This window comes from Hemiscyllium ocellatum, chromosome 11 (genome assembly GCF_020745735.1).
Source record: "Hemiscyllium ocellatum isolate sHemOce1 chromosome 11, sHemOce1.pat.X.cur, whole genome shotgun sequence".
NCBI classification, from domain to species: domain Eukaryota; kingdom Metazoa; phylum Chordata; class Chondrichthyes; order Orectolobiformes; family Hemiscylliidae; genus Hemiscyllium; species Hemiscyllium ocellatum.
Genome location: NC_083411.1, coordinates 36838284 through 36866048, shown reverse-complemented (window position 1 = coordinate 36866048; position 27765 = coordinate 36838284).

Here is a 27765-nt window from a genome sequence, read left to right as displayed (position 1 = left end):
ATTCACTTATCCTCCTCAAATAAAGAAAGCTCAATGACGTGACCAATGTGGTGAGTACTCTAGAAAAGAGGAAAAAGCAGTTAGTGTGTCATATTAATATATTATAGAGGTACTATGACGATGAGAATGCTGAGAACAGAAGTGTCCAAGTGATTTGAAAGACATAGGAGGTGAAATAAAAATATTGGAGTGATTTGAGAATAAATAACTTTTTTGAAAATTCAAAAATTGACTCTCCAGAATGAGATAGATAATATGGAAAGTTAGATGGAAAAGTTAGTGTTATCATGCACAACATCAGGGAAGTGTCTTACAAAAGCAATTAGATTTCCAGTCTAACCTCACAAACTCACATTGTTTGTGGCAAGGCTTACAGAATATAATAGGCCACAAAGCGAAAGTAGAATCACTTACAGCGATGCATCTCTCCCCAGTAAGTTCAATGTTTGTTTTGAACAGAAGGTCAATGAAATGATGTCACCATCCCCAACAGCTTTGGCGTCACCTGTATCCACAGTCACCACTGTGAATGTTAGATTGGTCTTCTCGAGGGTGAATCCATCGAAAGTGATAGGCCCGGATTGGAGCCTCCGGCTGTGTACGCAGATTCTGCATGGACCAGCGAGTGGGAAGATTTGCAGATATCTTTAGCTCTCCTTACAATGATGTGAGGTTGCCACTATCATCTTGGTGCCGAAGTAAAATCAGGCAACGTGCCTTAATGACTAGGGCTCAGTGAATTTGACATCCAACATTATGAAATGCTTCAAGAGATTAGAAATGGCACATGTCAACTCCAGCCTCCCAGATTTTCTTGATCCACTACACTTCACCGACCATCACAATAGGTCCAAGGCAGACACCATCTCCTTGGCCCTACTCTCATCCCTGGAACATCTGGACAACAGGGACACCAATTTCAGATTCCTATTTCTTGACTTTAGCTCAGTTTTCAATACCATAATCCCCAAAAAAACTACTCTACAAACTCTGAGACCTAGGACTCTGCTCCTCCACTGCAACTGGATCCTTGGCTTCCTGACCTACAGACCACAATCAATAAGGATAAGCAATAATCCTTCCTGATGAAGGGCTTATGCTCGAAACGTCGAATTCTCTATTCCTGAGATGCTGCCTAACCTGCTGTGCTTTGACCAGCAACACATTTGCAGCTGTGATCTCCAGCATCTGCAGACCTCATTTTTTACTCGAATAATCCTTCCTCCACAGTAATCCTCAACACTGTTGCTCTGCAAGGTTGCATACTCAGCCCCTTATTGTATTACTTAGGCACTCACAACTGTGTGGCCAAATTCAGCTGTAAGTCCATTTACAAATTTGTTGATGACACCACTGTAGTGGTCAGCTCTCAAACAACAACATGGTAGAGTACAAGAAGGAGACAGACAACCAAGTGACATGTTGTAAAGATAATAAACTCTCCTTCAATGTCAGCACAATGAAGTAGCTGCTCTTCCACTTCAGAAAGCAGAATGGAGGACACACCCTGTCGGTATCAATGGTACTGGAATGGAGGTGGATGAAAGCTTCACGTTTCACAGAGTAAATATCACCAATAATCCATCCTGGTCTATCCATGTTGATGATACAGTCAAGAAAGCACACCAACACCTCTCCTTCCTCAGAAGGTGAAGGAAAGTCACCATGTCCACAAAGGCTCTTACCAATTTTTATAGATACAGCATGGAACGCATCCTATCCAGATGCATCATAGCTTGGCATGTCCATTGTTCTGCCCAAGACCACAAGAAATTACAGAGAGTTGAGACTGCAGCCTCGTCCATCACAAAAACCAGTCCTCCTTCCATTGAATCCGCCTATACTTCCTGCTGCTTTGGGAAAGTAACCAGCATAATCAAAGACCCCCTCCCAGCCTCATTATAATCTCTTCCAACCTCTTCCATTGGGCAGAAGATACAAAAGCTGAACACACATACCAACAGATTCAAGAACAGCTTCTTCTCCCTGATATTAGACTTCTGAATGGACCTCTGAAATTTCAAACTTAATGTTGATCTAGCTGTTTGTGCATCTTCTCCACAGTTGTAACATTGTATTCCTTCCTCTGATCTATTACCCTAATGTGCTTATATGGCATGATCTCCTGTACTGCATATAAAACAAAACATTCCATCGTACCTAGATACATATGACAATAATAAATCAAATCAAATTAAATCAAATCAAATCAAAAACCAAAAACAAAGACCTCTCCCCACGCTGGTTATACTCTCTTCCACTTTCGTCCATTGGGCAGAAGATACCCAAAAGTTTGAAAACAAGTATCAACAGATTTAAGATCAGCTTCTTCTCCATTGTTATCAGACATCTGAAGGGACCTCTTAATACCAGAGTTTATATTTCTCTGCACCTTCTCTGTAGCTGTCACACTATATACTGCCTTCTGTTCTATTACATGATGTACTTATACAAGTTATGATTTGTCTGGTTAGCATGCAATACAAACTATAGCTCATTACAAGTGACAATAATAAATCAAATCAAATTAGATTCTCATTAATCAATGTAAAAATGCCATAAAATAAGATCTTCAACTATGCATGATGTTAAAGGAGATGATACATTATTCATAATGTAAAAACATCTTATAGAGTAACAGAATTTAGTTCAAGTGACGGAATGGATTAAGTTTGTAATCAACAATTACATTGTTGAACAGAATCATAGTGGCTTAAACTCACCTATTCTGACATTGACAAAATCAGGTTGGTCACAGATTTTTGATTACTGCAAGATCAACATGGTCATATTCAATTCTATGATTGATTGATTGTTTTTAGAGGACTGGACACCCCTGATTTGTCACAAAAATTGAGTTGTTAAAGGATATTGACCAGCTCCATTGACTGATAGAGCCAAAGAAATATCAGGTTTTTAACATCAGATTTTAATAATATCTTTATCAATGTAAATGGAATAAAAAAAATACAGTTGTAACTTTTCAATGATTTAAGCAAAGCTGAAATATGTGTTGCTGGAAAAGCGCAGCAGGTCAGGCAGCATCCAAGGAGCAGGAGAATCGATGTTTCGGGCATAAGCCCTTCTTCAGGAATGAGGGTTGGGACTGAGATAAGGTGGGGGGAGGGGAAATGAGGAAGCTGAGAAATCTGCATTCATGCCTTGTGGTTGGAGGGTTCTTAGGCGGAAGATGAGGCACTCTTCCTCCAGGCGTCGTGTTGCCATGGTCTAGCGATGGAGGAGGCCAAGGACCCAGCTTCCTCATTTCACCTCCCCCCACCTTATCTCAGTCCCAACCCTCGGATTCAGCACTGCCTTCTTGACCTGCAATCTTCTTCCCGACCTCTCCGCCCCCACCCCCTCTCTGGCCTATCACCCTCACCTTAACCTCCTTCCACCTATCGCATTCCCAACACCCCTCCCCCAAGTCCCTCTCCCTACCTTTTATCTTAGCATACTTGGCACACCTTCCTCATTCCTGAAGAAGGGCTTATGCCCGAAACGTTGATTCTCCTGCTCCTTGAATGCTGCCTGACCTGCTGCGCTTTTCCAGCAACACTTTTTTCAGCTCTGATCTCCAGCATCTGCAGTCCTCACTTTCTCCTAAATGATTTAAGCAACATGATTATTGAAATTGTTTTACCTCTTTAACTTATTTATGCCATAATTTTGGCACATACAGAAGCAAAAATAAGGACAATCTTCGATTTTCTCATGCTTGAGATGAAATATGAAATTCTGCAATGTATTCTAAATTTCAGCACTGTAGTGAGTCCACACATCAACTTATTAAAGAAACACTAGATAGTTGAATGTATAAAGTACATCAATAAAATATCAGACTAAAAGCTGTACTGTCAATTGTACCAGTTTCGATAGCACTAAATTATGAGAAATCATTTAAGCTAGCTTTTGATGCCAGAGGTGACAATGCTATGGCTTTAAGAGTTATATTTTGTCCTGGGTATTCTTATGAAGAAAGGTTGAGACACAGGTGATGAGCAATCTACTTAAAGCCCACGCAGTAAACTGCTTACGAGGCCTTTGTGTTTTTTTTAGGTTGGGACAATAGAAGCAGTCTAAATGGATGGAGTTAAGCTCTGACCGAACCAGAATTGTAAATTTTGCTTATTGCAGTTGTTGGGGTCTTGAAGCTGAATGTGGAAGCTGTTGTTCCTTTCTCTACTACAGGTAAAAGCTGGGCTTCTTTTCCTGCTGCCAGAATTGCATGTGAAACGATCTGTTTTATGAACTTGCCTTTGCCAAGGGTATGTTTATGGGATGTTACTATATTAAAACTTCTAATTAGTAGTAGTTAATATATCTATTATTTTGTCAAACGTTTTTAACAGAGTTACTGTTAAGCTTTTTTTTACTTTGTCTATATGTTAATTGTAGTGGAAAAATAAAATATATTTTGCTTAAAGTCAAGTCGTTGGACCAATTGAATTGTATCTGGAATGCAACATCTTACACTTATCTTTAAAATAAGAAAACATTACGGTCTAGACTATCTTTTTAATATGTTTTGTGCGGGGGTTGGTTTGGTCCATAGCACAGTTGCGTCAATATTGGTGCATTGTAGTTACAGGAAAGTAAAACTGGGCTTGAATGGCCAGTCAGTTATTTTTTCCAAGAAACTAAATGTTTGTCAACAGAAATACTTAACATTGGAAGAAGAGACACCGAGCCTGTTTTGGGCTTTATAAGCCTTTGTGATCTTCTCGTGAAACAATTTTGTGCAGACTTTATTTATGGAGGCCACGACCCTTTGGGTTCTTTTAGAGAGATAATGTGATAAAAATCTAAAATTATTTCATAGGGGTTCGATGCTGCAACCACACAATTTAAAAATCATTGACATCAAAGGAAAAGACAATATTATAATGATCCTTTGTCAATAAAAACAAATGCTATAATCAAAATGAATTTATGCAAAATATGATTGTTATCAAATTCTTTGTGTGCTTAATGTAAATGAATGTTATTAATGTCACTTTAAATAGGAACAATAATATGAAGACATTTTGGTAGAAAGCAAAAATGCCTCTTAAGGCTATCATTTTAGTTTTGTTTTCTTTGGACGGAGGTGAGATAAGGACAGCTAACATCATGTTATCATTTGAAACTTGGATTTTAAATAAAGATAAACTAGATTTTTGGTTTCAATTCTGTAAAGATAACTTACTTGATAAGTCAGAATGCCATTTGGAACAGTGAACTAAGTACCGGATTTTTGAAAACGCACATGATTTATGTTTAGGCCTACCAGGATAACTGTGAAATTAATTGAAACATTTACAAATTTTAACATTTATAAAGGAAGAGAAAACAGACCAGAGGCCATTCATGATTTGTATTCAGTTCAAAATGTGGCATCACTTCAAGAAAATAATTTCACCCTAACAGAAGGGTTTTAGTTTGTGAAATCTCAAAGCTGTGAGAATTTAAATAGAACTTTTGAAGCTGTCAGAAGTGAAAAGTGTTTTAGATAAATCAGAATTATAAAGAAATCTCTAGACCATCAAACCTAGGAAGAGTTAGTGAAGGAAGAAATTGAAGAATTAATATAAAACATATAAAATATATTGTGTGAGGACTACATCTTTCTTTATTTTTCTGTATTTTGACTGTGAACTGAAATGAGAAGATGACTGTTTCAAAAACCCAGGACAATTGAAAGGATTACTGCATTTTAAAAAGCAAGTTACCAACACTTATCCTAAGTGTTGTTTACACTGCTGTTTGTTCAAGCAGTAGGGGAGGTTTGTTACAGATTATTTCAAATGAGGGAATGTGTGCAAAGCAAGATTTAATTGGCAACATGTAACTGGTTGCTCTGTAGAATGGTGACCAGTTGTTGATCTGGCTTGTACAGTATTACTATCAGCTGGGATCATAACACTGGCAATTGAGAAGGAGAATAAAGTGGAATATGCTATCATGTCCACAGTGACACTAGATAACATCGACTCTATTGCAAAGTGCTGATAAGTGCTCTGTACGGATCAGCAGGTATAAATGCCCATAACCGCACTGATAATGTTCTATTTCTAACAGTTATGAACCACGTTTCCTGTAAGAGAGATGAAAAACTTCCATTCGTCTATAATGCTGTTTGGGTGAGGTGCCTGCCACAGATTAGTGTTTGTATGTGCGTGCATGCCGCAGAAGCTAGATATAAGATTGGCTGCTTTAGAATATTTGAGGGTGGAGTAGAGTATCAGGATATTAGGGGAGAAAGTGAGGACTGCAGATGCTGGAGATCAGAGCTAAAAATGTGTTGCTGGAAAAGCGCAGCAGGTCAGGCAGCATCCAAAGAGCAGGAGAATTGACGTTTCGGGCTTGAGCCTGAAGAAGGGGTCATGCCCGAAACGTCAATTCTCCTGCTCTTTGGATGCTGCCTGACCTATCAGGATATTAGGCCAGTTCAGAGATTGTTGCTGTTATGTATTGAGCAGTCGATGTAGTGGTAGGTTGAAGATGTCCTTTGAAAATGCATACATCACTGACCACAAGTGCCAATCATTTAACTTGTTGTGCATTGCTACCCTATAGATAAACTCTATCCATTGTCCTCCTTGGTCACCTGTTCTCATTCCTTTGAGGATTTGCATTGAGGATCTTCTGATCACTTATGGAGCATATCCACTAACCTCCTATTTCATTCTCTACACTAAGTCTTTCAACACCTATTCATGAACCAAGCAGCTTTTTATTTCCCTGGTGCTTCATTGGCTGACAGTACTGAGACTGAATGCTACATGCAATCAGTCTCAGTACTGTCAGCCAATAGCAACTTCCTTTCACTGTGTGCAGTTCCCCTTTAAGAGGTGCCAACTGTGTTTAAGAGTTGCAAACTGGCTGTAATATGTGTTACCTGTGGATGTTGCTCCACTCCCCGACTGAGTACTCAGGCAGCTAGCAGCATCAGGGTTGAGTGCGGCTTATCTCAATAGAAATAATCTCAGGCAAATCATGAAGTGATCCCTTGACCTGAAAATGGACCTTAAATTAAGCCCATTAAGTCTAATTTATTTCAGAATGTGGTGAATAATTATCAATTTGAACAAAAGTATTCTTGGGATATGCAGCTTTAATTTAAATTCAGCTTCGTAATAAACAATTACATATACTAAAGAAGAAATATTGAAAATTGACCTTTTCTGGCATGACACTGAGCTAAATTGTAGCTAAGAATAAAATACCTTGAGATGTGAGGTACATATCAACACTATAATACCAGACAGCAGTAGATTTTCCAAAGTCTGCTGCAATATTTTAGATTTAATGTACTTAATCACAAAAGTTCACTTATCAGACCAACGAGTCAGTTACTGACCACCAAATCTTTGAAATGAGCTGCTGCTTAAACTGCCTGTCAGTTACTATTAATATATGGATGGGTATTACCACCTGCTACCTAGCGAACACTGCTTCATCACTAGCAACTGAATGGATAATTACACTCCTCCGAGACACATACAACACTGTGGAGAAAATTAATTGTTGCTAAGGTCCAGTGCATTTGAAATACAGAATCCTCGATGTGACCTCTTAAAATGCAGTGTGGCAGCTGGTCAATATCATTAATGCTTGTGGACACGTTTTGTCTTGGGCTTCATTTTCATCAGCCTTTGTCTATTGAGATTTCTACTGGATTGGCACATGAATTGAATATGCAAAAGAACATTTTAAGAGTATCATTTAAGTTTTGATCTTTGGAGGAATCTTTGTCTTTCATCCCTCTGAGCATTTTCATTAGAAGGCAATACCTTAAGATAGCGAGTGGTTGAAAAGCCTTAAAAATGCTTCAGCTTTTAAGCATTTAGCTGCTAAAAATATGAAAAAAACCCAGGGCAATCAGCAGCAGCATAAAGATCAAGATAAGTCTTTCAAAAGCTTTGCTGGTATCAGGTCCAACAGAACATAAGACCATATGACATAGAAGCAGAAATTAGGCCATTCAGCCCATCTGCTCCTCCATTCAATCATGGCTGATAAGTTTCTCATCCCATTCTCCCACTTCCTCCATAACCTTTGATCCCCTTGATACTCAAAAACCTATCTATCTCAGTCTTAAATATACACAATGAACTGGCCTCCAAAGCTCCTGTGGCAATGAATTCCAAAGATTCCCCATTCTCTGGCTGAAGACGTTTCTCTTTATCTCCATTCTAAAAGCCTTTACACTAAGGCTATGCCTTCAGGTCCTAGTCTCTCCTACCAATGGAAACAACTTCTCAACACCTACTCTGTCCAGGCCATTCAGTATTCTGTATGTTTCAATTAGGTCTTCCCTCATCATTCCAAACTCCATTGAGTCTAAACCCAGAGCCCTCAAACGTTCCTAATTTTTTAAGTTTTTCATTCCTGGGACCATTCTCGTGAACCTCCTCTAAACACGCTCCAGGGCCAGTACTTCCATCCCGAAATATGGGCCCCAAAACTGCACACAGTATTCCAAATGTGGTCTGTCCAGAACCTTATGGAGCCTCATAAGTACATCCCTGCTTTTATATTCAAGTTCCCTCAAAATAAATGCCATCGTTGCGTTTGCCTTCCTAACTACTGACTCAACCTGTAAGTTTACCTTGAGAGAATCCTGGACTAGAACACCCAAGTGTCTTTGGCTACATTAAATAGATTTAGAGTTTTGTTTTAAACAGTATTAACCATGTCTGAGCTCTATAAAGTTATACCTGAGTTCTTATGCCTGAGGCCTTGCTGGATGAGCTATCCAAAATATCCCCTCTCAGTGCAGCTGTGGTACTCTCCTTAATCAGTAATGCAACTCCTTCACTCCTTTTACATCTTCTCTATCACACCTGTAACTTCTAAACACTGAAACATTTAGCTGTCAGTCCTGTCTTTCTGTCAATGAGGTTTCTGTAAAGGCTACATTATCGTAGTCTCATGTGCTAATTCAGGCTCTCAGCTCAGCTGCCTTACTCCTGGTATTAACATCAATTTACTTCACACTGGCAGACCCACTGTGTACATTAACCTGGCCCTGCCTGTTCTTTCTATTGGACTTACTTAATTTAACCTCTACCTTCTCCTCAATCACTGCACATGCCGATTTACTGCTCTGGTGCCCACCCCACTGCCAGGCTCGTTTAAACCCACTTGAGTGGCACTTGCAAACCTGCAAGGATATTGATGCCCTCTCGTTTAGGTGCAATGTACCGGTCCCTCCTACCTTGGAAACGATCCCAATTATTCAGATATCAACTGTTATTATATTCCTATTTCTGGTGCAACTGGCATGTGGCACAACAAGTAATCACAAGATTACAATCCTAGAGATCCTGTTTTTCAACTTTCTACCTAATTCCCTAAATTTCCTTTGCAGGACTCTCTTTCTGTCTGTGTTTTCAGCACCAATATGGAGCATGACTTCTGGCTGCTCACCCTCACCTTTCAGAATAGCTTCTCCCCTTTCAGAGGTATCATTGACCCTGGCACCAGTGAGGCACCACACTATTCTGCAGTCTTGCTTGAAGTCTGAGAAACACCTAGTATAGCCCTGACTGTAGAGTCCCCTTCCATTAACACTTGCCTATGCTTCAACGCTCCCTGCTGTACAACAGAGCCAGTCATGGTGCCACTGATCTGGTTGATGACATTGCTTTTGCCAGAGAGGCCATCCCCCCAACAATATCCAAAATGGTGTGCATCTTTGAGAGGGGAATGGCCACTAGGCATTTGTGTATTGCTGCCTGCCCCTCCTGGTAGTCACCTACCTATTTGGCTGAATCTTTGGTCTGACCCATCTTGTGTGCTTCAAAGTGGAGCTCTAGAATAGCCAGTACATTCATTTCTAAGTTTTTTTTAACTGGTTTTTCCTTCTGGGTTGTGTGAGAAATATTTTATTTTAATTTTTGATTTTGTTAGCACTCCATTCTCAATTTTTTAAAAAAAGGAGGCAGTAGAGGGACTTAAAATGATATTTGCGTTTATCTATACATTAGCTTTAATGTCAGTGAGTTTGAAGCTTCAAAGTGCATAGTACAGTATTTGCTGTGATGACCACATATAATTGTTATAATTAATAAACGTATTTTATCTCAGAATTTTCTTCATTTCACAAGTGAAATGTTACTGTTAATAATCACCGATGATTTGCGTTGTCCAACTGACAATTTTTTGTTTTGGGCGATAAACGATATTAGTTAGTCAGTCAGTCAAGACTGCCATTTATTAGCAACCTTTCTCCTGAAGTATGAATTATTGTGGTAATTTGAAAGTTGCCATTCTTGTGTTTGTCCTGAGGAGCATGAGACAAAACTTTGGCAACATGACTTTCTTTTCAGCAATAGCCAAGCTATTATAATTGAAGTGAATGAGTAACAAGGTGCCAGGTGAAATATAATGTTAGGATACTCACAGAGACTTAAAAGCAGGATGAAATGTTAGTGCACAGGTATTTCTGCAATTAGGAAAGCAAATAGCATGTTAGTCTTTACTGCAATTGGATCTGACTATAAAAATAATGAAGTCTTGTTAAAATTGAATGTGATTTGGTGATCATCCTATCTTGAATTCCATGTGCAATTTAGATTAGATTAGACTTACAGTGTGGAAACAGGCCCTTCGGCCCAACAAGTCCACACCGACCCGCCGAAGCGAAACCCACCCATACCCCTAACCTAACACTACGGACAATTTAGCATGGCCAATTCACCTGACCCGCACATCTTTGGACTGTGGGAGGAAACCGGAGCACCCGGAGGAAACCCACGCAGACACGGGGAGAACGTGCAAACTCCACATAGTCTGTTGCCTGAGTCGGGAATTGAACCCGGGTCTCAGGCGCTGTGAGGCAGCAGTGCTAACCACTGTGCCACCGTGCCACCCAGGTGTCCATATTTAATAAGGGTTTACTTGCATTGGAGGTGATACAGTGAAGGTTGACAAGATTGATCCAGAGAATGGGAACTTTGTCCTATGATGTGAGGTTGTATAAATTGGCTTTATAGTTTCTGGATTTTAGAAGAAGAGGTGATACCATTGAAACATTCAAGAATATAAAGGGCCTGGATAGGGCAGACACTGAGGTGTTATTTCCCTGGATGGCATATCTTAAACAAGAGGGCACATCTCTGGATCAAGGAATGATCATTTCAGACTTAAATAAAGAGAAATGTATTCACTCAAATGGTTATGAACCTTAGAACTATCTATCCCAGAGAGTTGGGGAAGTACTATTATAGAATCAGTATTAGAGGCTGAGATATAGATTTTGATCCCTTGTGAAATTAAAAATATGGAGATGAAAGACAAAATTAGCCATGATCATAAAGAGTGGTTACTTGTGCATGCTCCTGTTTCTTATATTCTTTAAGACCAGTGGAAGACAAGTGTCAGGCTGCCCAAATAACACTGATTGAACTGCTTATTTATTAACAAATAAATTCTAAACAACTGCATTTTGTTTATATATAATCAATATTGTATCAGTATTGTTGTTTCCAGCATTCTATTTGATTTCTATCCATATTCCATTACAGTTGCAATTCATTCATAGCCCACATGTTCAATAAATATTAATACATGGCTTGTGGTTGTGGAGAACATCTGTCTGTCAAAATACATATTTTGCTGAATATCCAACTGAAAAGACAATAACATTAAGTAAATATATGGAGCTCAGAATCATTAAAGACAATTGACCATGGCTTGTATGGAACCACTATGGAACCAGTCTATTCCAACCTATCAAGTTAGATGTGCTTTGCACATTGGCTGCACCATGTTTTTGATTTGTTGCTATTTTCAATGAGACATGCTCTTATCAATTCTGGTGAAAATTTGAGTTACGTTCTTCATTGGAGAATCTGATATTTCTAACTTGACATTCATCATGAATATTGCTGATACATGAATAGGCCAAATCTTGTTAGAACATTGTATCATGAGACATGCACCATTAATCTCTCCTGTACGTTTTAACTCAAATATTTTTTGCATTGTAAATTGTTAGGAGAGTGAGAAATAAAGAGGGGAAAGATTGGGTTGAGTGATCACTATATGCAAAAAAATCATATTCAGTTTAAGTATGAGAAAATTGAGTCTGAAATTAGTGGGTAAAGTCTTTGAGGAGAGTAAGCTGAAAGGTGTTGTGGCAACAGGTCATGGCCTAAATTACTTATGGACATACTGAACTTTTAAAGTAAGATGTTTCTTTTGTGGAAGAAAAATGGCACATGGGCCAAAGATGGTTAGGAATGTAAATCCTGAGAATGCAATTCAGTGTCTGTCTGTAAAATTCCTGTGTGGAATGTCTTTAATCCTGAGAGAGACCTTGAAATGGCACACCTGGAAGATGTCAGTGAAATTCTGACAAACACTAAAAACTGAATTGTAATCTCCTATGCTTGCAGCGGTAACAGGCAATGAAAACCACTTCAGCAAAAAAAATCCCTGTGAGTTATATCCCAAACTACAAATGTAATATGTGGTAAAAGAAAGATGTTCTGTACAAAATGTGCATTTATATTTCCCCTTCCAGGAATACCCAAGAGAGGGGATTAAGAAAAACTGGCAAACTCCATCTCTGTGTACTAGTCTTATGGTCTAGCTCTTCTGGCTTGGTGTCTACTGTAAAGATCTCATTGAATAACATCCACTGTGCACCCATGAACTTGCAGGTTAAAAGAAATCTCACCATATCTTTCTCTTGCTGATTGCTGGAAACAAGTGGTAAATCAGAAAAAGTGAAAAATCACACATCAGGTTATAGTCCAAGAGGTTTATTTGGAAGGATGAGCTTTCAGAGCACTGCTCCTTCATCAGGTGGTTGTCAGAAAAGCCACTGCTGAAATGGAAACAGGACAGACAAGGCATCTAACTCACAGAATCAAAAATTCTCCGACAAATTGCTTAATTACTAAGACCAGTACTATCGAACCACTTAAATTATTTGCATCATTTCACCTCATGGACAAGCCAAAGGCCACATTGTATTTTTTTTTACTAATTGCTCTGTGTTTCCTCACTTTTCATTTTTAATATGTATATGTTTTATTATTCTTCCTTGCATTTCAGCACCTAATACATTCACTTCTTCTTTAACGCAAGAAAGCTTATTTAGATTAGATTACTTAGTGTGCAAACAGGCCCTTCGGCCCAACAAATCCACACCGACCCACCGAAGTGCAACCCACCCATACCCCTACATTTACCCCTTCACAAGCAATTTAGCATGGCCAATTCACCTGACCTGCACATCTTTGGACTGTGGGAGGAAACCGGAGCACCCAGAGGAAACCCACGCAGACACAGGGAGAATGTGCAAACTCCACATAGTCAGTCGCCTGAGGTGGGAATTGAATCTGGGTCTCTGGATGCTGCCATCATGCCACCCACTTTTAGAAGTAAAACATAAGTATGTTAGAACTGGGAAAGATATCAACAGTGGAAGGGTTCCTTTGTGTAAAATTAATCTCATTGCAACCAAAAAAGGCAAGGCAGTGAGGGGAGCATTGAATAAAGCAAGGGATCCAATTCCTCCTTTCTCACTTGGGAATATAACAATCTAGGGCATCATATGTAGTAGGGACCCTCGCTTGGAGACTGGTCACATCAATAAGCATTGGTGGTATTTAATTAAATATTCTATGACTCATAACAATCGCATGTACTTCATTGAAAAAAAAGGTCTATGAGAAAAATCCATTATCTGTGATTAAATAACAAAGTTTAGGATTGTATCAAATTGAAAGAAAATGCATATAATACCGCAAGAATTTGTTAGCCTGCTGTACAGAAACATCACAACCTCTTACTTCAATTATCAACATATTCAATTTAGGCGTATTTTCCATTGCTTGGTTTAAAAAGAAAACTATCTTCCCAAAGAAATATGTTCTTGGTTTAACTTACCATTGCACCCAACATATAAAAGCAAGATGAAACTAATGTTTCTCATAAAGTAGTGGTCATGCTGCTTTAAAGAAACACAAATACATTTTAAGCTCATATTCTAGATTTTCAACTATTGCTGTGACCTCCATGCTCCCAATGTTTTGGCCATCCTATGCCTGGCACACCTCAGATTTGTGAAAATCTATGGTTTTGGAAAATCTGGAATGAGTTTTCACTATGTCTGTAACATGCACATGTGTTGTGCCACTACTGGAGCTGCCAGCAAAATACCATCTCCGTGGCAGATTAATAGCTTTAATTAAAAATTTGAAGAGAAAATGATGAAATTTCATATCCATGAATGTTCTATAGTATCACTGTGGAGAGAAAATTAATCTAACCCTCGTCTTAGTTGACAGCCTGACACTAGGTCTGATATTTTCATGATCAGACTTAAATAAACTCAAATGTCTACATCATTTACACTTATCAAAATTTTAAATATTAATTACTTGAAAATGCTGTCGGCAGTTGTCATTACATAAGATTTCATTTCCCAATATCACCCCTGCTGCTCTTATCCAACCCATTCCAGTTGCATTATTATTTTGAAGATATTGTACATTTGGCATTCCACAATATTCCATATTTAGCAATGAGCAAAATCATACTAAAATGGGTCATTCACATCATAGTTATTTTATATTGTAGAGATATAGCTATCAGCAGACATCACTTTTACCTTTTATCAGCAACGTGCTAGAATGTAAATAATCAAAGAACCTTACATAACAACAACATTTAAAAAAGAGAGCAAAACATGGAGGCCATTCTCCTGTGCAGGATCATTTTTAATAGGCAATGCCTTATAATCCAGTGCACTTGAGATGCAGATAGCAATTTCATTAGTATTGTTGGCAGCAGCCTCAACTTGACTGGAAATGAATTATGATGATAACTTCAACATTGTTAAGTATGCCATCTATGAAAGCAATAGAGCCGCACAGAAATTCTCTTCCAGTTGAGCACCCTTGAAGTGTACTGGGTGATAAAGGGATTCCTGGAATGCCTCTACCTTGATATTTATTTTCATCAATCAATTAAAGTGAGGAAAGGATGCAAAAAAGATAATGGTGCGCTGGCAGTTTCTTAACCAGATATGTGCTGAAATGAACTGGTGCAGCAACAACTTAGCAATTGTTCTGCAAAGTATACCCTGAAGCCCTTCAACTCTGCTAGTAAAGACTGACTTTCAAATCATTTATTCTATTTATTTTGTCTCTTAGAGGGCATTAATGCTCAATAGACTATTTCAGTGCTTTTGTTGTCCAACTCATTAAAATGCTAGGGATGAATAAAAGTGATACTATTAGCCTCAGTGTCACTACTGTGGGAAAATTCAGCTCGGGTTCATAAGCATGTTCACTATTCAGAGCCCCCGTTAGAAAATTTGAATGAATAGACATTGTAGAAGGATAGGATTGAAATTGTCTCTAATGCCCTTCACAGTTTAATAGTTTACCAACACACATATCAATTAATGTTCACTTAAATGTGGTACCCTATGAGCACCAAAATGTGTAGAACGTTAGTCCTGTGAGAGTTAACATCTTCAGAAAGGGAGAAAAATTGTAAATGAAAACAGTATGAGACTATTAGTGAAGCAGAATGGACAATGCCTGTTCCTATTCTTTGTGATATAGTGTTACAAAACTATCCCTTAAACTGCTATAAGTTTTTCAAAATAATGAGAAATTTTGATGGAGAGTATAGGGAGAAATTATTTATACAGGCTAGAGGATCAGAACATAAGAACCTAAATTTATAACAAAGGGCACTAAACTCGCAACTTTGAGGAGAAATGCTTTCTGCAGTAAAGTCTTATGATCTTGTTATGACCAATTTCTCTAGTCCCACCACTTCATGGGTAACAACTTAAATTAAAAACACTTTTGTCAGTTACCAGGATAACCAATTTAATACAATTTCTATATCAGATTGTAAACAAGCAATCTATCAACCAGGCTTTGTAATAGACACATTTACGGATTATAATCAAATCAAAGCATATTCAATATGTATGTAATATTTGTTAAACACAGTAATACAGAAGTATATCACAATTTTAATGATATTCTGTCATTCTGTGTTACATGCCAAAGTGTATAACCTCACATTTAGCCACCATGTCTGCCATGTGTTTACTACACCCTCAATTTTACTAGTTCATTCGCATCCCCCTCACAACTCTCAACCCACCAAGATTTGTTACTTCAACAAATTTGGAAATATTGCATTTGGTTCTCTCATCCAATTTATGTACATTGTAAATGGCAGGGACCCAAGCATTGGCTCCAGTGGTACACCACTAGTCACCACCTCCCACCCAGAAAAAAAAACATTAAATCGCACTTTCTGCTTTAAATCTGTCAATCAGTTTTCAATCCATGCCAGTACATTATTCCGTAACCTGTGTCGTTAATTTTGCTGACTAATTTCTTATATGGGACCCTATAAAGAATCTTCCTTAAATCTAAATATGCCATACCTGCTGGTTATCCCTTACCTATTCTATTGGTTACATCCTTAAGATCTCCAGTAGATTAGGTAAGCATGATTTCCCTTTCATATACCCACGGTGACTTTATCTAATCCTGTTAATGATTTCCAAGTGTTCTCTTAATGCATCTTCTTTAATAGACTTCAGAATTTTCCCCACTACTGATATTGGGGTAATTGCTCTGGAATGCTATGATTTTTATGATGTCTTTCCTTTTTTTAAGGAGTGGGGTTACATTTGCCAGCCTTCAATCTGCAGTAACTATTCCAGGATCAATGGAAATTTGAAAGATAGCCACTTCTTTCAATAGTCTGGGATATAAATTATCAGGTGCTGGTGATTTGTCAGTCTTTAAACACATTAATTTCTCTCGTATCATTATCTTTACTAATACTAATTTTCTTCAATTTCACTCTCTCACTGTGCCCTTGGTTCCCTAGCATTTTTGGGAGATTATTTGTGTCCTCTTTTGTGAAGATTGAACCAAAATATGTGTTCAGTTCTCCAGCCATTTCTTTGTTCCCCATTTTAGTTTCCCACATTTCTGACTACAAGTGACCTACATTTGTTTATTAGAATATACTTTTGCTAATGTTGTTTGGGAGGGTTTAAATTAACATGGCAGTGGGATTGGAACCAAATGAGGAGGTTAGTGGACAATAAGGACGTAGGAGCTAAAGCTTGTAAGGAATTAGATAATGAAGTCAGTGTGACTAAGGGGAAGAGGTGGCAGGAAGCAGATGATGAATGCAAAAGAACTAGTGGTCTGAGGTGCATTTGTTATAATGCAAGAAGTGTAGTAGGTAAGGCAGATGAACTTAGGTCTTGGATTAGTACCTGGGAGTATGATGTTATTGCTATTATTGAGACTTGATTCAGGCAAGGGCATGATTGGCAACTAAGTATCCCAGGAAATTGATACTTCAGGCAGGATAGAGAGGGAGGTAAAAGGGGTGGAGGAGTTGTATTTCTGGTCAGAGATAATATTACAGCTGTGCTGAGGGAGGGCACTATGGAGGACTCATGCAGTAAGGCAATATGGGCAGAGCTCAGAAATAGGAAGGGTCGATAACAATGTTGGAGCTATACTACAGGCCTCCCAAACATGAGCATGGGATGGAGGCACAAATATGTAAACAGATTATGGAAAGATGCAGGAGCAACAGGGTGGTGGTGATAGGAGATTTTAATTTTCCCAATATTGACTGGGATTCACTTAGAGGTCTGGATGGAGCAGAACTTATAAGGAGCATCCAGGAGGATTTTCTAGAGCAGCTTGTGAATAGTCCAACTCAGGAAGGGGCCATACTGGACCTGATGTTGGAGAGTGAGCTGGGCCAGGTGGTTAAAATTTCAGTAGGAGATTGTTTTGGGAATAGTGATCACAATTCCGTACATTTTGGAATACTCATGGACAAAGACAAGAGTGGTCCTAAAGGAAGAGTGCTAAATTGGAGGAATATACTATATTAAATTTTGGCTGGAGCTGGGCAAGGTAGATTGGGAGCAGCTGTTTGAAGGTAAATCTGCATTTGATATATGGGAGGCTTTTAAAGAGAGGTTGATTAGAGTGCAGGAGGGCCATGTTCTTGTGAAAATGAGGGATAGAAATGGCAAGATTAGAGAACCACGGATGACAGGTGAAATTGTGAGACTGGCGAAAAGGAGACAGGAAGCATTCGTAAGATCTAAGTGACTGAAGACAATGAAGCTTTGGAAGAATATCGGGAATGTAGGACCAATCTGAAATGAGGAATTAGGAGGGCTAAAAGGAGTCATGAAATATTTTTAGCAAACAGGGCTAAGGAAAATCCAAAGCCTTTTATTCATATAAAAGAAGCAAGAGGGTAACTAGAGAAAGGGTTGGCCCACTCAAGGACAAAGAAGGAAAGTTGTGCTTGGAATCAGAGAAAATGGGTGAGATTCTTAAGGACTACTTTGCATCGGTAGTCACCAAGGAGAGGGACAATACGGAGGTTGAGGTTCGGGTAAATGTTTGATTACTTTAGGTCAAGTCAGCATAAGGATGGAGCAAGTGATGGGTATTCTAAAAGGCATAAAGTTGGACAAGTCCCCAGTTCCGGATGGGACCTATCCCAGGTCACTGAGGGAAGAGAGAGAGGAAATAGCTGGGGCCTTAACAGATATCTTTACAGCATCCTTGAATTTGGATGAACCCCCGAAGGGCTGGAGAATTGCTAATGTTGTCCCCTTGTTTAAGAAGGATAGCAGGAATAATCCAGGTAATTTTAGACCAGTGAACCTAATGTCAGTGGTAGGGAAGCTGCTAGAGAAGATACTAAGGGATAGGATCCATTCCCATTTGGAAGATAGGCATTATGGTTTTGTGCAGGGAAGGTCATGTCTTAACAACTTAGTAGAATTCTTTGAGGAAGCGACAAAGTTGATTGATGAGGGAAGGGCTGTAGATGTCATATACATTGACTTCAGTAAGGTGTTTGATACGGTTCCCCATGGTAGGCTGATGGAGAAAGTGAAGTCACATGGGGTCCAGGGTGTACTAGCTAGATAGATAAAGAACTGGTTGGGCAATAGGAGACAGATAGTAGTTGTAGAAGGGAGTTTCTCAAAATGGAGACCTGTGACCAGTGGTGTTCCACAGGGATCCATGCTGGGACCACTGTTGTTTGTGATATACATAAATGATTCAGAGGAAGGTATAGGTGGTCTGATTAGCAAGTTTGCAGATGACACTAAGATCGCTGGAGTAGCAGATGGTGAAGGGAACTGTCAAAGAATACAGCAGAATTTATATAGATTGGAGAGTTGGGCAGAGAAATGGCAAATGGAGGTCAATCCGGGCAAAAGTGAGGTGATGCATTTTGGAAGATGCAATTCAAGAGCAAACTATACAGTAAATGGAAATGTCCTGGGAAAATAGATGAACAGAGATCTAGGTGTTCAGGTCCATTGTTCCCTGAAGATGGCCATGCAGGTCAGTAGAGTGGTCTAGAAGGCATAAGGCATGCTTTATTCATCAGAGGGGGTATTGAGTACAATGGTTGGCGGGTCATGTTACAGTTGTATAAGATTTTGGTTTCGCCACATTTGGAATACTGCGTACTGTTCTGGTCACCACATTGCCAAAAAGATGTAGATGCTTTGGAGAGGGTGCAGAGGAGGTTCACCAGGATGTTGCCTGGTATGGAGGTTGAGTAGATGAGGAATATTTTCAGTAGAAAGATAAAGGTTGAGGGGGGACCTGATTGAGGTCTACAAAACCATGACAGGGTGGATAGCAATAAGCTTTTTCCCAGAGTGAGGGATTTAATTACTAGGGGTTTTAGATTAGATTACTTACAGTGTGGAAACAGGCCCTTCGGCCCAACAAGTCCACACCGACCCGCCGAAGCGCAACCCACCCATACCCCTACATTTATCCCTTACCTAACACTATGGGCAATTTAGCATAGCCAATTCACCTGACCCGCATATCTTTGGACTGTGGGAGGAAACCGGAGCACCCGGAGGAAACCCACGCAGACACGGGGAGAACATGCAAACTCCACACAGTCAGTCGCCTGAGTCAGGAATTGAACCCGGGTCTCAGGCGCTGTGAGGCAGCAGTGCTAACCACTGTCATGAGTTCAAAGTGACAGGGGAAAAGTTTAAAGGTGATATGCTTGGAAAGTTCTTTATGCAGAGAGTGGTGGGTGCCTGGAATGCATTGCCAGTAAAAGTGGTACAGACGGGCAAATTAGTGTCATTTAAGATGTATCTAGACGGATGCATGAATGGCAGGGAGCAGAGGGATACAGATCCTTAGATAATAGGCAACAGGTTTAGGTGGAGGATTTGGATTGGCACAGGCTGTAATTTTCTTTGTTGTTTTGTTAATACAAAATAGACAGCAAGAGCATCTTTAAATAAAGAGGAAAAGAGAGACTAAAATGAACATAGACAGTTTAGAGAATGAAGCTGGGTAATAATAGTGGAGAGCCAGGAAATGGTAGAGGATTTGAATAAATACTTTACATCAGTCTTCATTGTAAAGGATTTGATAGCATTTCAAAACTATTAAATAATCAAAGAACTGAGGGGAATAGGAATTTTTTTAAAAATGCGACCAAAGAAAAAGTACTAGGGAAACTACTCTGTCTAAAGGTTGATAACGCCCCTGACCCCAATGTGTTGTATCCTGGGATTGTAAAGGGAGGAGCTACAGAGTTAATGAATGCATGCAGTAATCTTAAGAATTCTTAGGTTCTGGAATAATCCCAGGGCATTGAAAAACTGCCAATGTATGACCCTATTCAAAAATGGGAGACAAAAGCGGGTAACCCTAGCCCAGCTAGCTCAACATTTGTCATGGAGAAAATGCTAGAATTATTGAAACGGATGTAATAGCAAAGCATTTAGAAATACAAGATATAATCATGAACTGTCAGTATGACTGCTTAAAGTAGAGGTAATATATTTAGATTTCCAAAGACATTTGATAAAGTTCCACGCATAAGGCTACTTAATAGACAATTCCTGCCCAATATCCAATCCTTCAATCAGGCATTGGTTGTCTTCAATTTTTGAGGGAACTCTCCTACACCTTCCCCCAATTGCAGGATGATGAGCCTTGCACACAGGTTGACCAGTCAGGAAAACCACAGGAAGACTGATTAATCTCAGGGGCATCAGGATGAGGTCCTTGGTAGACATAATGGGCAGCGAGTTGGGTAATGCCATGGCAGCATTAAGAAAGACAGGTTTACTGCATACACCTGAGAGACAGGTTCACTGACTACACCTAACAGACAGGTTCACTGCCAATACCTGAGAGATGGGTTCACTGACTATACCTGAGAGACAGACTCACTGCCTACACAAGGGTGGCACGGTGGCACAGTGGTTAGCACTGCTGTCTCACAGCGCCTGAGACCCGGGTTCAATTCCCGACTCAGTCGGGAATTGAACCCGGGTCTCAGGCGACTGACTGGGTGGAGTTTGCACGTTCTCCCCGTGTCTGCGTGGGTTTCCTCCGGGTGCTCCGGTTTCCTCCCACAGCCCAAGGATATGTGGGTCAGGTGAATTGGCTATGCTAAATTGCCCGTAGTTTTAGGTAGGGGTATGGGTGGGTTGCGCTTTAGCGGGTCGGTGTGGACTTGTTGGGCCGAAGGGCCTGTTTCCACACTGTAAGTAATCTAATCTAAAGTAATCTAATCTAACCTGAGAGACAGGTATACTGATTATATCAGGCAACAGATAAGTGGTGGCAGGAAGAGGATTGCAAATGCCCCCATCACAATATGGGACTGAGTGTATTTGGTAAAAATGCCCCTGGTCGCCCATGGACAGGATTTGTCTTTCAAGCTTCTTGGATGGTGATTCTCCTGCCTGTTCCTTTCTGGCCACTTTAGAAGCTCAATTGGCAGTGATTAAGAAAACTGTTAATGAGTCTTTCCAACCCAGACTTTCCCGGAGCAGAGGTGGGAAAGGGGCACAATTCCACTTGGCACCATCCCGTGCTGTTAAGTGACCCTACCACCAAAACCACTTCAGGGGAGGGCATGAAATTCCACCTGCCACTCACAATGTCATTTTTTGGGAAGGCCTACCTGATTTGACAAGGACTTTGAAATCTGGAAAGGTCACATAATGAGCCAGCTGTGTTTTCTACCTGATCCTTACATCAGCCATAGCCGTATTGCAGACAGAATTCCACCAAAAGCCATCCAACTAGCTGCAGAAAATCAATATTAGCCCTGAGGCTGGATGTTCAATTACTCCTCTGGATGAATTGATTTGTGATCTGCCTCCTTCCCTACACAGTGCTTGCTGTAGAGTGGTGCTCCTCAAACTTTCATCAATCGTTCCTCTGTCATGGTGAGAGATGCTTGTGGTCTCTTGTGAATTATGACTAATTACCTGCTTATCTATTTGTATCTCTCATGATAAGAATTTAGTTCAGTAAAAACAAAAGGTCTTTATAATCAAGCCTTTGCAGGGCATGTTTCATGAATACAGTAACAGTGATCCAAATTGCCTCTTTAATTATCTACTGCAACCTTACTGTTGTTGCACCTTTCAGCATTTTCAAGTAATTAACATTTTTGTTAATCTAAGCAGGGGTCTTCATGTATCAAAGATGATTATATATTTAACTTTGCTCAGCAAGATTGCTAATGGGATAAATGTTCTCTTTTACCTCAATTACTCTTTGTTGTGTGATGTATAACCACCTGAGGACCATACCATTAACCTCTTTGTGCAGAATATTAACACAGTAAACATGAAAACACTTATTTCTCATTGAATTTCATTGTTTTGCAAAGATTGCACTGGAACACCACACATTTAAAGTCACTAAATTATTTATTGGACTCTACTTCATAACCTTTAAGGAATTTGGGATGTCCAAAGATCATGAAATATGTCATGCAAAAGCAGGTGTTCCATTTCTTTTTAAATGGAAGTGTACATTCCAGAAGATATCAGCTGGAATTCTTGACCCAATGCTGAATCAGTCAAATGCAGCTGTGGAAATAGCTAATTGAGCAAAATTGACCTGAGAGCCTCTGTTTTATATAAGAGTATAAGAGTCAGAAATGGTTAATTCTCAGTACCACAAAGGACAATGATGTTATATTAAACTTGGGTGGGGAAAAAACAGCTTTTGCCCTTGAAGGGATAAGACTTAGCATCAAACTCAGAGCTTCCCTTCATCTTGTGGTCACAAGTGGCGATGTGCACTGACGATAGCACAATGTTCAGTACCATTTGCGACTCCTCAAATACTGAAGCAGTCTATATCTGGACTGAAGGTGGCAAGTAACATTTGTATCACACAATAGCCAAGTAATAATCATCTCCAGCAAAAGATAATCTTACCATTACAACTTGATATTCAATGGTAATACCACACTGAATCCTCCACTATGAAAATGCTGGGGCTTACTATAGATTGGAAACTAAACTAGACCAGCCACATAAATTCAGAATAACTCAGAATCCCACAGGGAGTAACTCATTTTTTGTCTCTCGAAAGGTGATCATTTTAATCCACGATTTTTCACTAGGGAATATCCCAGTTTTGGAAAAAAGGGGTCCTGTTTAATGTAAAGGCTGATGGTCCCAAGACAAGAAAGAACAAAGTTTTTCAAATCCTGAACTAAAAGTAGACGCACACCCAACAGAGACGCTGATCAGCCCATCACAGGCACCAACTGGCTTGGGAAAAAATTAAGTCCACCAGTTTGATATAACTAATGAGACAACAGAGTCCATCGGAGGGATGTTCACATTTGGTATGATATTCAAAGTCAGAAGTCCCTATTGTTTCCACGATGCTAGATTGATGAGGGGTGGAAAAACAACATGTGTTGAAACGATGCTGTCTGGCCAGGGGACCAATCAAGAAAACTGTTGCTTGTTTTTGCCTTCTGACTAAAACATTTGTGTGGCCTTTGTGTGGAGCCACAGAAAATGGGGGAGATACCAAATGAATATTTTGCATCAGTATTTACTGTGGAAAAGGATATGGAAGATATAGACAGTAGGGAAATAGATGGTGACATCTTGCAAAATGTCCAGATTACAGAGGAGGAAGTGCTGGATGTCTTGAGATGGTTAAAGGTGGATAAATCCCCAGGACCCGATCAGGTGTACCCAAAAACTTTGTGGGAAGCTAGAGAAGTGATTGCTGGGCCGCTTGCTGAGATATTTGGATCATCGATAGTCACAGGTGAGGTGCCGGAAGACTGGAGGTTGGCAAACATGGTGCCACTGTTAAAGAAGGGCAGTAAAGACAAGCCAGGAAACTATAGACCGGTGAGCCTGACCTCAGTGGTGGGGAAGTTGTTGGAGGGAATCCTGAGGGACAGGGTGTACAAGTATTTGGAAAGGCAGGGACTGATTCGGGATAGTCAACATGGCTTTGTGCGTTGGAAATCATGTCTCACAAACTTGATTGAGTTTTTTGAAGAAGTAACAAAGAAGATTGATGTGGGCAGAGCAGTAGATGTGATCTATATGGACTTCAATAAGGCGTTCAACAAGGTTCCCCATGGGAGACTGATTAGCAAGGTTAGATCTCATGGAATACAGGTAGAACTAGCCATTAGGATATAGAACTGGCTCAAAGGTAGAAGACAGAGGGTGGTGGTGGAGGATTGTTTTTCAGACTGGAGGCCTATGACCAGTAGAGTGCCACAAGGATCGGTGTTGGGCCCTCTACTTTTTGTCATTTACATAAATGATTTGGATACGAGCATAAGAGGTACACTTAGTAAGTTTGCAGATGACACCAATATTGGAGGTGTAGTGGACAGCGAAGAGGGTTACCTCAGATTACAACAGGATCTGGACCAGATGGACCAATGGGCTGAGAAGTGGCAGATGAAGTTTAATTCAGATAAATGTGAGGTGCTGCATTTTGGGAAAGCAAATCTTAGCAGGATTTATACACTTAATGGTAAGGTCCTAGGGAGTGTTGCTGAACAAAGAGATTTTGGAGTGCAGGTTCATAGCTCCTTGAAAGTGGAGTCGCAGGTAGATAGGATAGTGAAGAAAGTGTTTGGTATGCTTTCCTTTATTAGTCAGAATATTGAGTACAGGAGTTGGGAGGTCATGTTGCAGCTGTACAGAACATTGGTTTGGCTACTGTTGGAATATTGCGTGCAATTCTGGTCTCCTTCCTATCAGAAAAATGTTGTGAAACTTGAAAGGGTTCAGAAAAGATTTACAAGGATGTTGCCAGGGTTGGAGTCTCTGAGCTACAAGGAGAGGCTGTATAGGCTGGGGCTGTTTTCCCTGGAGTGTTCGAGGCTGAGGGGTGACCTTATAGAGGTTTACAAAATTATGAGGAGCATGGATAGGATAAATAGACAAAGTCTTTTCCCTGGGGTTGGGGAGTCCAGAACTAGAGGGCATAGGTTTAGGGTGATAGGGGAAAGATCTAAAAGAGACCTATGGGGCAACTTTTTCACGCAGAGGGTGGTACGTGTATAGAATGAGCTGCCAGAGGGTGTGGTGGAGACTGGTACAATTGCAACATTTAAGAGGCATTTGCATGGGTATATGAATAGGAAGGGGTTGGAGGGATATGAGCCAGATGCTGGCAGGTGGAATTAGATTGGGTTGGGATATCTGGTCGGCATGGACGGGTTGGACCGAAGGGTCTGTTTCCATGCTGTACATCTCTATGACTCTATGACTCTATTCAGAAAATGGTATAACTGGGATGGCCTCAGAAAGCAAGGGAGTCAATCAATGGAAGAAAAGAAGAAACACAGAAGCAGACAGCTATAAGATTGAGAGATCAGTGCAGCTGTCTCTCTCTCTCTCTCTTTCTCTCTCTCTTTGGGACTGAGGAAAGTTACTTACCCCAAGGAATGGGTATTGCTCGATCATGCTGATCAGAGAAGACACAACAGAGTGAATATTTCATCTGTAACCTGCAGACTCCTCAACCCAATACCATGTGCTGTCCCACAGCTGACGACAAGTCCTTCGATACTTTGGGAGTTTAACAATTGTTTTGGAATTAGTCATAAGAACATTTAGCGTCGGTGGTACAATATTGAAATTCACTGTATATCATGGAGTCATAGAGATGTATAGCATGGAAAAGACACTTTGGTCCAAGTCATTCATGCCGACCAAATAATCTAAATTTATCTAGTCCCATTTGCCTGCATTTGGCCCATATCCCTCAAAACCCTTCCAATTCATATCCCCATCCAGATTCCTTTTAAATGTTGTAATTATACCAACCTCCACCATTTCCTCTGGCAGCTCTTTCCATACATGCACCATCCTCTGCATGAAAATGTTGCCCCTTAGATTCCTTCTAAATCTTTCCCCTCTCACCTTATACCTATGCCCTCGAGTTCTGGACTCCTCACCCCAGGGAAAAGATCTTGGTCTTTCCATTCTCCTCATGATTTTATAAACCTATGTAAGGTCACTCTTCAGCCTCACATTAAGCAAACTCTTATTATTCATAAACCTGAAACCTGTATTGCTTGCAGAATTCGTCATCCTACAGTATGGTTCATAAAGGTAAGACAAAATCTTTGACTGAAAATAAGTGAGTTCAATGGTGACCATTAAAACTGAACATCCTGCACCTGATTGGAAACACCGTACACTGTCTAATGCCTGTCCATCTTCTACGAGGCATAAGTCAGAAGTGTGATATAAAGAATGTAGCTCCAACAACAGTCAAGGAGCTTAACACCATCCAGTTCAAAGCAATTAACTTGATTGACACCATATACACCCCATCAGCATTCACCTCCTTCACCACTGATGCACAGTGGTTGCAATATCATTCACAGGAAATTAGATATTGAATAGATTTTGTCTGTGCAGTAATGAAAGCTGAGACATTATTTGCAAAGTCATGCTTAGGCCTACAAATGCAGACTTAGCGTTGGCCTCACTGCTGCATCACAGTGCCAGGTTTGATTCCAACTTTGGGTGACTCTCTGTGTGGAATTAACACGTTCTCCCCACATCTGCATGGGTTTTCGCTGGGTGCTTCGGTTTCCTCTCACCGTCCAAAAATGTGCAGGTTTGGTAGATTGACCATGCTAAATTACCCTGTAGTCTCCATGGATGTGCAAGCTAGGTGGGTTAGTCATGGGAAATAAGGGGTTATGGGGATAGGGTGGGGAGATGAGGGTTTGGATGGGTGCTCTTCAGAGGGTTGGTGCAGACTTGTTGGGTTGAATGGCCTCTTTCTGCATGTAGGGATTCTATGACTCTATGAAATGCTGCCCTCAGTTGACATCATGTTCAAGCTGGAAAAGATGGATTCCAAGCACTGAAAAAAAAACCCAAAGCAATTCCTCTGCAGCTTTAATAACAGATATGGATTATCATCTTCTTTAGAAGATCCAATAATGTCAGTTTTCTGCGATGTAGAAAAATGTGGAATTTGGGGGGGGAGATTGAGAGTAGGCTTGAAAATGCAAAAGGCCTCACCTGTGATAGCAGATTGGAAGGAAAGAGCAATACTTGGTTACTTAAATTATGAAGCTGAAGGAAACTTGAAATAAAAATGGTGATTTTTCCATTTGTTGACAGGGAGCCAGGATTGGTCAGCAAGGACAAGGATAATGGATATATAGGACATGCCACAGTACAGGATGTGAGTGCATAGGTTTGGAAAAATTGGAGTTCATAGATAAAGATGATTGAAAGCTGGTAAAGAAGACTGAACAGCAATTGAACCTGGACTGAGAAGGTGAATGGGTTCTGTTAAAGTTGATGTGAGGTTAATCTTGAAATGGATTGTTTAGTGAAAGTAAGGCAACAAATAGATAAATTGTGGAGGTTGTGGGCGGCACGGTGGCACAGTGGTTAGCACTGCTGCCTCA